The sequence below is a fragment of the Lolium rigidum genome, chromosome 4, assembly GCF_022539505.1.
Source record: "Lolium rigidum isolate FL_2022 chromosome 4, APGP_CSIRO_Lrig_0.1, whole genome shotgun sequence".
Classification (NCBI taxonomy): domain Eukaryota; kingdom Viridiplantae; phylum Streptophyta; class Magnoliopsida; order Poales; family Poaceae; genus Lolium; species Lolium rigidum.
This window is the reverse complement of record NC_061511.1, coordinates 248,705,039-248,717,175: the sequence shown is the minus strand read 5'-3', so window position 1 is coordinate 248,717,175 and position 12,137 is coordinate 248,705,039.

Here is a 12,137-nt window from a genome sequence, read left to right as displayed (position 1 = left end):
TCCTTCTTATGTTAAATTTACTTGATGCTTGGAATGAAGGATAGAACTTCTACGCTGAATACTTAACACATCTTTAATGAACTTTGTACAGTTTCATGTCTTTGAAGCAATAGTTCATGAAAACTTCTAGCTTGTTTAACTCTTGCATTATCATCTCTTATATCAATATAGACATTTGCTTTGAGTGATTTGATCTCAGTTCACATGCTTTACATCATTATTGGATCAAGATTATGTTGGTAGCATGTCACTTCAGAAATTATCCTTGTTATCGTTTACCTACTCGTGGGCGAGTAGGAACTAAGCTTGGGGATGTTTGATACGTCTCAAACGTATCTATAATTTCTTATGTTCCATGCTTGTTTTATGACAATACCTACAAGTTTTGTTCACACTTTATATCGTTTTGATGCATTTTCCGGAACTAACCTATTGACGAGATGCCGAAGGGCCAGTTCCTGTTTTCTGCTGTTTTTGGTTTCAGAAATCCTAGTAAGGAAATATTCTCGGAATCAGACGAAATCAATGCCCAGCATCCTATTTTTCCACGAAGCTTCCAGAACACCCGAGAGCCGCCAGAGGAGGGCGCTGTAGGCCCCAGATGATAGGCTGGCGCGGCCAGGGGGTGGGCCGCGCCCCCCTACTGTGTCGTCACCTCGTCAGCCCTCCGACGCCGCCTCTTCGCCTATATAAAGGTCCCTGACCTAAAACACGATACGAAAAAAAGCCACGGTACGAAAAACCTTCCAGAGCCGCCGCCATCGCGAAGCCAAGATCTGGGGGACAGGAGTCTCTGTTCCGGCACGCCGCCGGGACGGGGAAGTGCCCCCGGAAGGCTCCTCCATCGACACCACCGCTGACGTGGGCATTACCCTTCGGTTAACCAATATTGCTCTACCCTATACAGTCCAGATGGAGGCCCATGAAGATACCCGAAGGGAAGATGGGCCACTAGGACGGTGCGGCGGAAGATTACTTGAAGTACAAGACACGGAAGAAGCCGAACAAGGAAAGATTAGAGATAGATTTATTGTAAGCCTATTCGTACTCGGTTAGACCTCTCGAGACCTGGTCGCCTATATATAAAGGCCAGGAGAGGGGCTATCGAGGGACACAATCAATCTTAGCAATCTTAGCCAACAGAAGCTTAGAACTAGGTTACCCTAGCGATTAGCTATCTCGACGAGATCACAGCCGAACTATTCGGCACCCCATTGTAACACTGTTTTCATCATAATCAAGAACAGGCAGGCAGGACGTAAGGGTTTTACCTCATCGAGGGCCCCGAACCTGGGTAAATCGCTCTCCCCGCTAGTCTGTGTACCGATGTCTCATGTCAGCTTGCAGGATTCCATCAACCCTAAGCCCCTAACAGAGGGCATTGCCGAGGAGCACCCTCGACAATTGGCGCCGTCTGTGGGAAGCTTGTCGGCACAAGGCAGGGCATCGGCAATACCAGTCACGTCCGTAGCGTTTGTGCTCGAGTCACCAACACCTCCAGGACTAAAATATCCGATCTGCGGTGGGCCCTTCGAATTCGTACCACACCTCAAGCCGTCGCACCCGACCCCTTCAGAATCGAGTGATGGCATGACCACCACCTTTGGAGGCGTTCACTTCATCATCGACTCCGGAGGCTTTCTTCGCCTCCCAAGGACAGGCACGTCCGGGTTGGGGCCCTCGGCCTCAACAGAAGATACCCGGGCGGCAACCTTGGAAATTCCGCCCAGAAGCATCTATGGAGGCAACCGAGGGAGCCTCGATCACGCAACAGGGAGAAAGAAAAGGCGAAGGGAATCATATTATGGAGAACAGGAGGGCATGCAATCGATCCATGGCCGCGCCCGTTCACCGCACCTATCAGCCACGGAGCAACTCTATGCGCCATGCTACCTCCACTCCTATATCGACCCGAAGGACGGTCGGGAAAAATCCAGTCACCTATTAAGGAACTGCCGACACTTCCTGGAAATTCGACAGTTCTGTGATGACCTCAGAAGTGAAGCTATGTCGAGAGTTCACATAATGGAGAAAAAGGCAAGATCTTAAAGCTATCGAGCGGAGCCATATATCCCGGAACCGTACGAACCAATGGAGAAGGATGAGTATGTGCCAGCCGAGGTATTCCCAGAACCGCGCGGGCAGGTCAGTGATACGTCCAATTTGCATCACTATTTTGTATCATAATTTGCTGTTATTCATTGATATATTTCATATTGGGACACAATACTTATGTTATTTCGTCTATTTTGCATGTTTCATCATCATTGGAGGATCAAGCACCGGAGCCAGGATTCTGCTGGAAAAAGCACCGTCAGAACGCAATATTTCGGAAGATCAACTGTGGGAGGAAATTTCACATAAATTCCTATTTTTCCAGATGACGGAGGGAGCCAAAAGGGGGAGCAGAGAGGAGCCACTGTGGGCCCAGACCCTAGGGCGGCGTGGCCCATGGCCTGGCCGCGCCACCCTGTGGTCTGGGGGGCCCACGACCCCTTTCGCCTCCTTTTCTTCGCGTACTCCTTCGTCCCGAAAACCTAAGCCACAGAGAGGACCTCACGAAGGGTTACAGCCGCCTCTGCGGGGCGGAGAACACCGAGAGAGAAAAGAGCTCTCCGGCGGGCAGGAATCCGCCGGGGAAATTCCCTCCCGGAGGGGGAAATTGACGCCATCGCCATCGTCATCGAGCGGGACATCATCTCCATCATCATCATCATCTCCACCATCTACACCGCCATCACCACCGCTCCACCTCGTCACCGCTGTAACAATTCGGGTTAAATCTTGATTGTTTGATAGGGGAAACTCTCCCGGTGTTATTCTATACTTGTTGTAGATGCTATTGAGTGAAACCATTGAACCAAGGTTTATGTTCAGATTGTTATTCATCATCATATCACCTCTGATTGTATTCCATATGATGTCTCGTGAGTAGTTCGTTTAGTTCTTGAGGACATGGGTGAAGTCTAAATGCTAGTAGTGAATTATGGTTGAGTAATATTCAATGTTATGATATTTAAGTTGTGGTGTCATTCTTCTAGTGGTGTCGTGTGAACGTCGACTACACGACACTTCACCATTTATGGGCCTAGGGGAGTGCATCTTGTACTCGGTTGCTAATTGCGGGGTTGCCGGAGTGACAGAAACCTGAACCCCCGTTAGTATATCGATGCAAGAGGGATCGCAGGATCTCGAGTTTAAGGTCTGTGGTTAGATTTATCTTAATTACTTTCTTGTAGTTGCGGATGCTTGCAAGGGGTATAATCACAAGTATGTATTAGTCCTAGGAAGGGCGGTGCATTAGCATAGGTTCACCCACACAACACTTATCAAAACAATGAAGATTATTTAGCTACATGAAGCGAAAGCACTAGACTAAAATCCCCGTGTGTCCTCAAGAACGCTTGGTCATTATAAGTAAACAAACCGGCTTGTCCTTTGTGCTAAAAGGATTGGGCCACTCGCTGCAATTATTTCTCTCGCATTTTATTTATTTGTACTTTATTTATCTGCAATATCAAAACCCCCGAATACTTGTCCGTGAGCATTTACGATGAATCCTTCATCGAAACTGCTTGTCAACACCTTCGCTCCTCGTTGGGTTCGACACTCTTATTTATCGAAAATACTACGATACACCCCCTATACTTGTGGGTCATCAAGACTATTTTCACGGCGCCGTTGCCGGGGAGTGAAGCGCTATTGGTAAGTGGAATTGGTAAGGAAAACCTTTACTTGTTTGTGCTGATTTTATTTCTGCCTCGCTTGCTATAAATCATTATGGAGAGATCTTCTCTTCAATTTCTATTTGGGAAATCTACTACTACTGCAACGGTAGTGGATGAAGCGCCGGTGAGGAAGTAGTACCATATAAAATACCTATGAAAATTATTGAACGTGTTATGGATAACCGCTATGAAGGGGATGGAACTGTCCATCCTGGTGATCATTTACTATTTTTGCATGAATTATGCGGGTTATTCAAATGTGCGGTGTATTTCTATGAATGAAGTTAGGAAGAAACTATTCACTATATCGCTGTCCGGTAAAGCGGCGCACTTGGTATAAATTGTCTGAAGAATGGTGATTCTATTGATTGGGAGGACATTGTGCCTTTATTTTATTCCAAATTTTATCCTCCAAGTGAAATTCACAAAGATCGGAACCGCATATATAATTTCTGGCCTCATGATGGAGAGAGTATTGCCCAAGCTTGGGGGAGATTGAAGTCTTTAATGCTCAAATGCCCCATTCATGAGCTTCCTGGTAATGTCATTATTGATAATTTCTATGCAAGACTTTCTTTTCAAGACAAGACCTTGCTGGATACTTCTTGTTCCGGATCATTTACACGCAACAAAGAAGAGTTTAAAAGGGACCTTCTTGATCGGATCCAAGAAAATACTGAAGGATGGGAGAACGACAAAGATAGAGAATCAGGTATAATTTATGATTATAAATGCATCGAAGCTTTTATGGAAACTGATAAATTTCGTAATATGAGTGCTACATATGGTCTTGATTCCCAAGTTGTTGCAAATCTTTATAAAGCTTTTGCCTCTCATTATGAATTGCCTAAGAAGAATTTTGATAAGTATCATGAACCGTATAAAGATAAAGTTGATTCATCTATAAACAAATGTGTAGTGATTGAAACTGTTGATAATGTTATTCCTGAAGCTTATATTGAAAAAACTCCTTTCCCTGCTAAAATGAAGGAGTACTCTGTCATATCTAGTGCGGTTAATAAAAGTGAAAAGAAACCTAAAGAACCTGAAGAACAAATTAAAATTGAACCTGCTCTTGCAATAGTTAAAGATCTTGTGACTTGAAAATGTGGAGGATGGTCATATTATTTTCTCGTGAAGATGCTTCTAATATTGTTTCACATCCTAATAAACCCAAAAAGTTAGTGTTCCTATGCTATCTCGTTAGAATTGGTGATCATTGCTATTATGGTTTATGTGATATTGGTGCAAGTGTTAGTGCTATTCCTTATGAGCTTTACACGGAGATTATGCACGAAATTGGTTCTTGTGAACTTGAAGATATTGATGTGGTTATTCATCTGGCTAATAGAGAAACTATTTCTCCAATTGGTATTGTTCGAGATGTGGAAGTTCTATGTGGTAAGATCAAATATCCTGCTGACTTTTTGGTACTTGGTTCTGTCTGCTAGTGATCATTGTCCTATCATTTTTGGTAGACCTTTTCTAAATACTTGTGGAGCTATTATAGATTGTAAGAAAGAGAAAATTTTGACTAGATTTGCTGGTGAACCTTATGAATTTAACTTTTCTAAATTTACCAAAACTCCTTATAAAACTGACTTGCCTAGTAATGATTTTAAAATGGAGCGAGTGTGCATCTATTGTTCTTGTTCCTAATAATCCTTTGCAGCAACATTTTGAGAATAGTGAAAGTGAAGCTTTTAGGAAAGAAAGAGATGAGCTTGAGGAAATTTTTCTTCGCCAACCTATTCTCAAGCATGATTTACCGGTAGAAGATTTGGGTACAACACCGCCACCAAAGGAAGATCCTGTTTTTGATTTAAAGCCTTTACCTGATAATCTTAAATATGCTCATATTGATGATAAGAAAATATATCCTGTTATTATTAGTTCTAAGCTTTCGAGAGATTGAGGAAGAAAGGTTATTGGAAATATTGAAGAAACACCGAGGAGCTATTGGCTATACTCTTGATGATTTGAAAGGGATTTCTCCTTCTATTTGCCAACATGCTATCAATATGGAAGATGATGCAAAGCCTGTTGTTGAACATCAGCGTCGTCTAATTCCGAAGATGAAAGAGGTGGTAAGGAATGAGGTATTAAAACTTCTTGAAGCTGGTATTATATATCCTATTGCTGATAGTAGATGGGTTAGCCCTGTGCATTGCGTTCCTAAGAAAGGAGGAATGACTGTTGTGCCTAATGATAATGATGAGCTTATTCCTCAAAGAATAGTTGTAGGGTATAGAATGTGCATTGATTTTCGAAAAGTTAATAAAGTTACTAAGAAAGATCATTACCCTTTACCCTTTATTGATCAAATGCTAGAAAGGTTATCTAAAAATACTCATTTTTGCTTTCTTGATGGTTATTTTGGGTTTTCACAAATTCTTGTTAAAGCTAAAGATCAAGAGAAAACCACGTTTACTTGTCCTTATGGAACTTATGCTTATAGGCGTATGCCTTTTGGTTTATGTAATGCTCCTGCTACTTTTCAAAGATGCATGTCTGCTATTTTTCATGGTTTTTGCGAAAGTATTGTAGAGGTGTTCATGGATGATTTTTACTGTCTATGGAAATTCTTTTGATAATTGCTTGCGAAACCTCGATAAAGTTTTGCAGAGATGTGAAGAAACTAACCTTGTTCTTAATTGGGAGAAATGCCACTTTATGGTTAATGAAGGAATTGTATTGGGACATAAAATTTCCGAGAGAGGTATTGAAGTTGATAGAGCTAAAGTCGAAGCAATTGAGAAGATGCCCTATCCGAGGGATGTTAAAGGTATTCGTAGTGTTCTTGGTCATGCTGGATTTTATAGGAGGTTTATTAAAGATTTCTCTAAAATTTCAAAGCCTCTTACTAATCTTCTTCAAAAAGATGTACCTTTTGTTTTTGATGATGATTGTAAGGAAGCTTTTGAAACTCTAAAGAAAGCCTTAACAACTGCTCCTGTAGTCGAACCTCCTGATTGGAATTTGCCTTTTGAAATTATGTGTGATGCTAGTGATTTTGCTGTAGGCACTGTTCTTGGACAGCGGGTAGATAAAAAATTAAATGTTATTCATTATGCTAGTAAGACTCTTGATGCTGCTCAAAGAAATTATGCTACAAGCGAGAAGGAATTGTTAGTTGTAGTCTTTGCTTGTGATAAGTTTAGACCTTATATTGTTGATTCAAAAGTTACAATTCATACTGATCATGCTGCAATTAGATACCTTATGACAAAGAAAGATGCTAAGCCAAGGCTATTAGATGGGTACTTCGTTGCAAGAATTTGATTTACATATTATAGATAGGAAAGGTGCTGATAATCCTGTTGCTGATAATTTGTCTAGATTGGAAAACATTGCTTATGATCCTGTTCCTGTTAATGATAGTTTTCCAAATGAACAATTGGCTGTAATAAAGGTGAGCTCGCGAGGCCTGTTGGCACAGAAACCATTAAGAGAACGCCCAATAACTTATTGGGTACCGTACGGAGTATTTGAAACACGGGAAAGAAGTACCACTCAGGTAATATTTCCAAAGGAGTTGCAAATGGATCCGCCGGTTCACCAATCATTGATGGCTCGAGAACCGCTAAACCTACATTACATGCAATAGTACCTAGAATTACTACTGGAAAAATATATAAAAAATTCCTATAATTATGAAACCCATGTGAGATATAGAGGAATAGGCTATTCTTTTTTTGAAATTTCGTTGACCAAGAGAAGTTGAAGCTGCATAGATTATTTGGATCGCTCCTATTATTACTAACCAGGGCGAAAATAGATAGGGATTTCTATTTTCGTGCCCTCGGGTCGTTAGTTGTACTCAGTTTTCCCCAGCCCCTTAGTTTTTCCTCAGTTTTCCCCTCCCTCTAGTTTGAAACCCGCAGAACGAGCTCGGACGGAAGGAATCCGTTTATTTGGACGTTACGTGCCGGCGTGTTGCGCCGCGTCGTCCGTGGGGCCGTGACGTGTGGGGCCGCGTCGCGTGGGGCTGGTAGAAAGGGACCGCGTGGGACGGGACGAGAAGCGTTTGGTTGCACGTGAGCAGGAGCTGGGTTTTGTCTCTCTCGGCCCAAATTGGCATTTTGAAGAGCACCTTTTCCCCTCTTTCTCTCTCTGTCTTTTTCACCAAATTAGTATCAAATCTAGAGAAGCTTCTATTTCTGTCTTTCTTCAATATGGCAGCAAATCTAGTAGCAAATCTACTGGGGTTATTTATGCCTTTTGGCCCTCGTTTTTGCCCAATATGGCAGCAAATCTAGTACCAAATGTAGAAGCTAGTATATGATAAATTGACAAGTCGCATAATCAGAAAGCTAAGTATAATACATAGGGAAGCTGCATACAGCAGCCAAAAGCAGCCAATAACGTTGTAATATACAAGACGCACGCAATGTATGGACAACAAGAAGATTAGGATGAATGAATTTGTTCTTCATTCCTCCTCATATATTTCGTCGTTGCTCCAGCCGTGCATTACCCCAAGGAAATATTGATTGAACTCCCTCCGTCTGCAGTGTGCGGCCAATACATCCTCCAAACGGTATGGCTTGTATTCATTTCTCATACCGTAGTTTCCTATTCTATCCACACGTTCTGGCCACTCCTCCCAGGCCTTTGTATCATGAGAGTACTCTCTGATATAACCCAAATCCGTGTAGTAGATGCAGCCGAGGTCGAAGTGTCGGGTACACTACGGTGTCGACGGAGATACACGGATATAATTCACGAAGAAGGCATTACGCCAATGTTGCCGACCGGATGGAGAGAGCGGCTACGAGTGTCCACACGGTACACCAATGGTCTGCCCGCCAAAGCCACGCCGACCAACAACACAAGCGACGAGATCACCATCCGACTTCACGAGGTAGAACTTCGATGTACAAGTTACGGAAATGAAATTAGTGTCTCCATCTTGACAGGTGCTCGTGCGCTGCTGCAACTGTACATTGGTGCACACTATTCTTCCGTGCTCTAAATTGTCCACGGCTAGTGCATACGAGTTCACCATTGAACGGTGTAATGCAACGCAGAACAATGGTTCTTGATCGAAAATCTGTTTTCCCAATCTTTATCTATATCCTTAGTTGGAGTGCTCTCATCGACCCAACCAATTTCCGACGGGTAATGTGCGGTAACGAAGACCATAGTCGGGGATTTGATCACATCGACTGATTTCAGGAAAATAGATGGCATCTGCGCCTCAAACATAGTGTATTTCTTTGTGAGTGGGTTCAGAAGCCGTATCTTGTGCGGCGGGTTCTTCTGGGCAAGCACGATGACGCCACGGCAAAATCCGACGAAGTAGTATCTGGGGCAAGCACGATAACATTCAGCACTAATTAAGATGTTTAAGATTGAAAATAAAGAGGTAGATATGGAGGAAGTTGAACCTTGTATGAACTTCGGATAGATCTATGGTGACGTAGCGTGATGTGCCGAGTTGGAGGAAGGTGAACTCAGCGACGTGTGGAAGGGCGTGGTGTAGCATGATCCATTCGTCCAGGTGCACGTCGGGCTCAGGCAAACCCGAGCGCCAATTTCTACGAGACTTGCCTCATGGCGAGTACGTGTCGGCGTACTCCTCGTTCGCCGGCAAGCATTCGCCGATCTGGTGAAGTGGTCCATCAGCCAGAGAGAGGCCCGAGTTCACGGAGGAGCCGCGCTTGGATGCGCCGCCCTCGGAGGCGACGCGCTCGGCGGCGACCGGCTCGGCGGCGACGGGCTCGGCGGCGGCCGGCTCGGCGGCGACGGGCTCGGCGGCGACCGGCTCGGCGGCGACGGCGCGGAGGCGACGGGCTCGGAGGCGACGGCCGCCGGCGCATTCTTCTTCTCCATCGCCGGCGAGGGTAGCGTGCGTACGGCGGTTGGGGTTTTTTCGATTTGGAGAAGTTGATGGGACGTGAGAGGGGTGGTTTCGTGCGTGAGCGAGAATGAGACGACCGTGTGCGAGAGGGAGGGAGGGAGGGGCTTACGCGTCCTAAATGCGACCCGCGTCCTACGCGTCCACTATTTGCACGTCCGCACCGCGACACGCGTCAACAATGGCACGTCTTCCACTTACGCACCGCAACACGCGTCCTCGAGTCTAACCCCGGAAATTTAGATATACTCGGGTATACCCTCGAGTCATATACTAGCATTTTTTGTGTGCTCGGTTTTCTCCTCGAGTGCTAATACTGGCTAGTGCAATATACTCAGCTTTACCCTCAAGTGGCTGGTCAACATAGAGTCAACAAATGGGATTAACTAGTTAAATGAGTTATTTAATGTGCAAAAAAATCCGAAAAAGAGTGGCACTTACTCATGGAGTCTTTACCACAAATTGCCACTTCTCAAATCATAGATAAATCATAGATAAATCAAGTTTCACCATAAATTGCCACTTCTCAAATCACCTAGTAGCTATGAAGGTGCATGGTTTTCCATAATAAGCCCTACCCAAAACAGACTTTCCCCAAAACATACTTTGTCTAAATGAGGCCACAATTCTCACACTCGATGTATATTGGTATTGCAAATAGTTTGAGGTAGGCCAAGATGGGTTTCATTGTACAAAACACGCATTTTCCATTTTTTAAATCTCATATTTGAATCCCTTAGTCCGTTTACTACTCACTTGCCCTTGGTTTCTTGATACTACTCAGCTTTGCCCTCTCCCTTCACAAACTCTCACAGACGCCCAACATTGCCCTGATTGGTCTAGCCCATGTCACGCGGATCTTGCCCGCCGACCGTTGATCGTATGATCTAACGGGCAGGATAACCCCTATCTCTCTCTGGTCGGGGCCACCACCCTCTCTCTCTCTGTCGTCGGTTAGCTTCCACACTCTATGTATGCGAAAGGGCGGTTACCTAGTACGCTAAAGTTTGGTTTTCTGCATTATTTTTCACGAGCTAAATTATAAACTCTTTTTAGGCATTACTTTTCACGCAAAAAATGATAAACCATCACCGATTTGTTGTAGCCATTACTTTTCACGCAAACAATGATACACCATCACCCATTTCTTGTAGCCATTACTTTTCACGCAAAAAATGATAACCATCACCGATTTTGTTGTAGCCATTACTTTTCACGCAAAAAATGATACACCATCACCCATTTCTTGTAGCCATTACTTTCAACACAAAAAACGATAAACCATCACCGATTTTGTTGTAGCCATTACTTATCACGCAAAAATATGATACACCATCACCCATTTCTTGGACCCATTACTTATGACGCAAAAAATGATACACCATCACCCATTTCTTGGACCCATTACTTATGACGCAAAAAATGATACACCATCACCCATTTCTTGTACCCATTACTTTTCACGCAAAAAACGATAAACCATCACCGATTTCTTGTAGCCATTACTTTTCTTTTAGACTAGTCATAGTGGAGAGTAACATAGAGTAGTAACATGCACATGTTACTACTCTATGTTACTACCTTCATAGTGGGAAGTAACATATGTGTAGTGTCATGCAAAGCCATATTAATTAGGTTGTAGACTCATATAATCTTGGAAAATGTGATGTTATGGTAACATAGCTCTATGTTACTACCCAAGTTACTCCCACTATGAGTAGTCTTAGGCATTACTTTTCACCGTAAAATGATAAACTAGTCAACATAGTCCGCATTACTTTTTTTGTTGAGATATATACCCCCACAACGGTCGTCTCCTCCTTAATTTATTGTGTATAAACCCCCACAACGGTCATCTCCTCCTTATTTTATTGTGTAAACCCCTACAACGGTCATCTCTCCCTTATAAACACCCACACGGCCATCCCTTGTGTCAATAGGTTCTACGCTCTCTCTTCTTCGTTCACATACACTTTATCCATTGCCATGGCTTCCACATCTCGGACGCGGACCGGAAGGGGAAGGGGAAGGGGAAGGGGAATGGGAAGTGGATCATCATCATTGCCACCACCACCGTCAACACCGCCATTGATCATAGAGGAGTTCTTCATCGTCGTCTATGAAGACCCTTTGGTCAAGAAGGTACGTACGCGTTCCCACATATATGATGCATGTGATTAATTATGGGCATGTTCTAAAAAACCTTTAATTTCAAGGGTTCCCTAATTTCAAACGATCGGCGCTCGATCTCTTTGCAGAACTCCCAAAAAAATTTGCGGACTATCTTGACTGGCAAGGAGCCAGCTAAGGTGTATCTGCGAGCAGCTGACTGCGGTCCTCGTCTCTAGACCGTGGAGGTCCTATTTGACGGACAAGGCCGGATGTACCTCGACAAGGGCTGGGAGAAATTCGCCATCGCGCACGGTGTGGATTTCGGCTGGTTCGTACACTTCAAATATGAAGGCGATGATGTGCTCACAGTGAAGGTGTTTGACGGAACAATGTGCGGGAGGTACTACTACTCGAACGACGAAGATATCGATGATGAA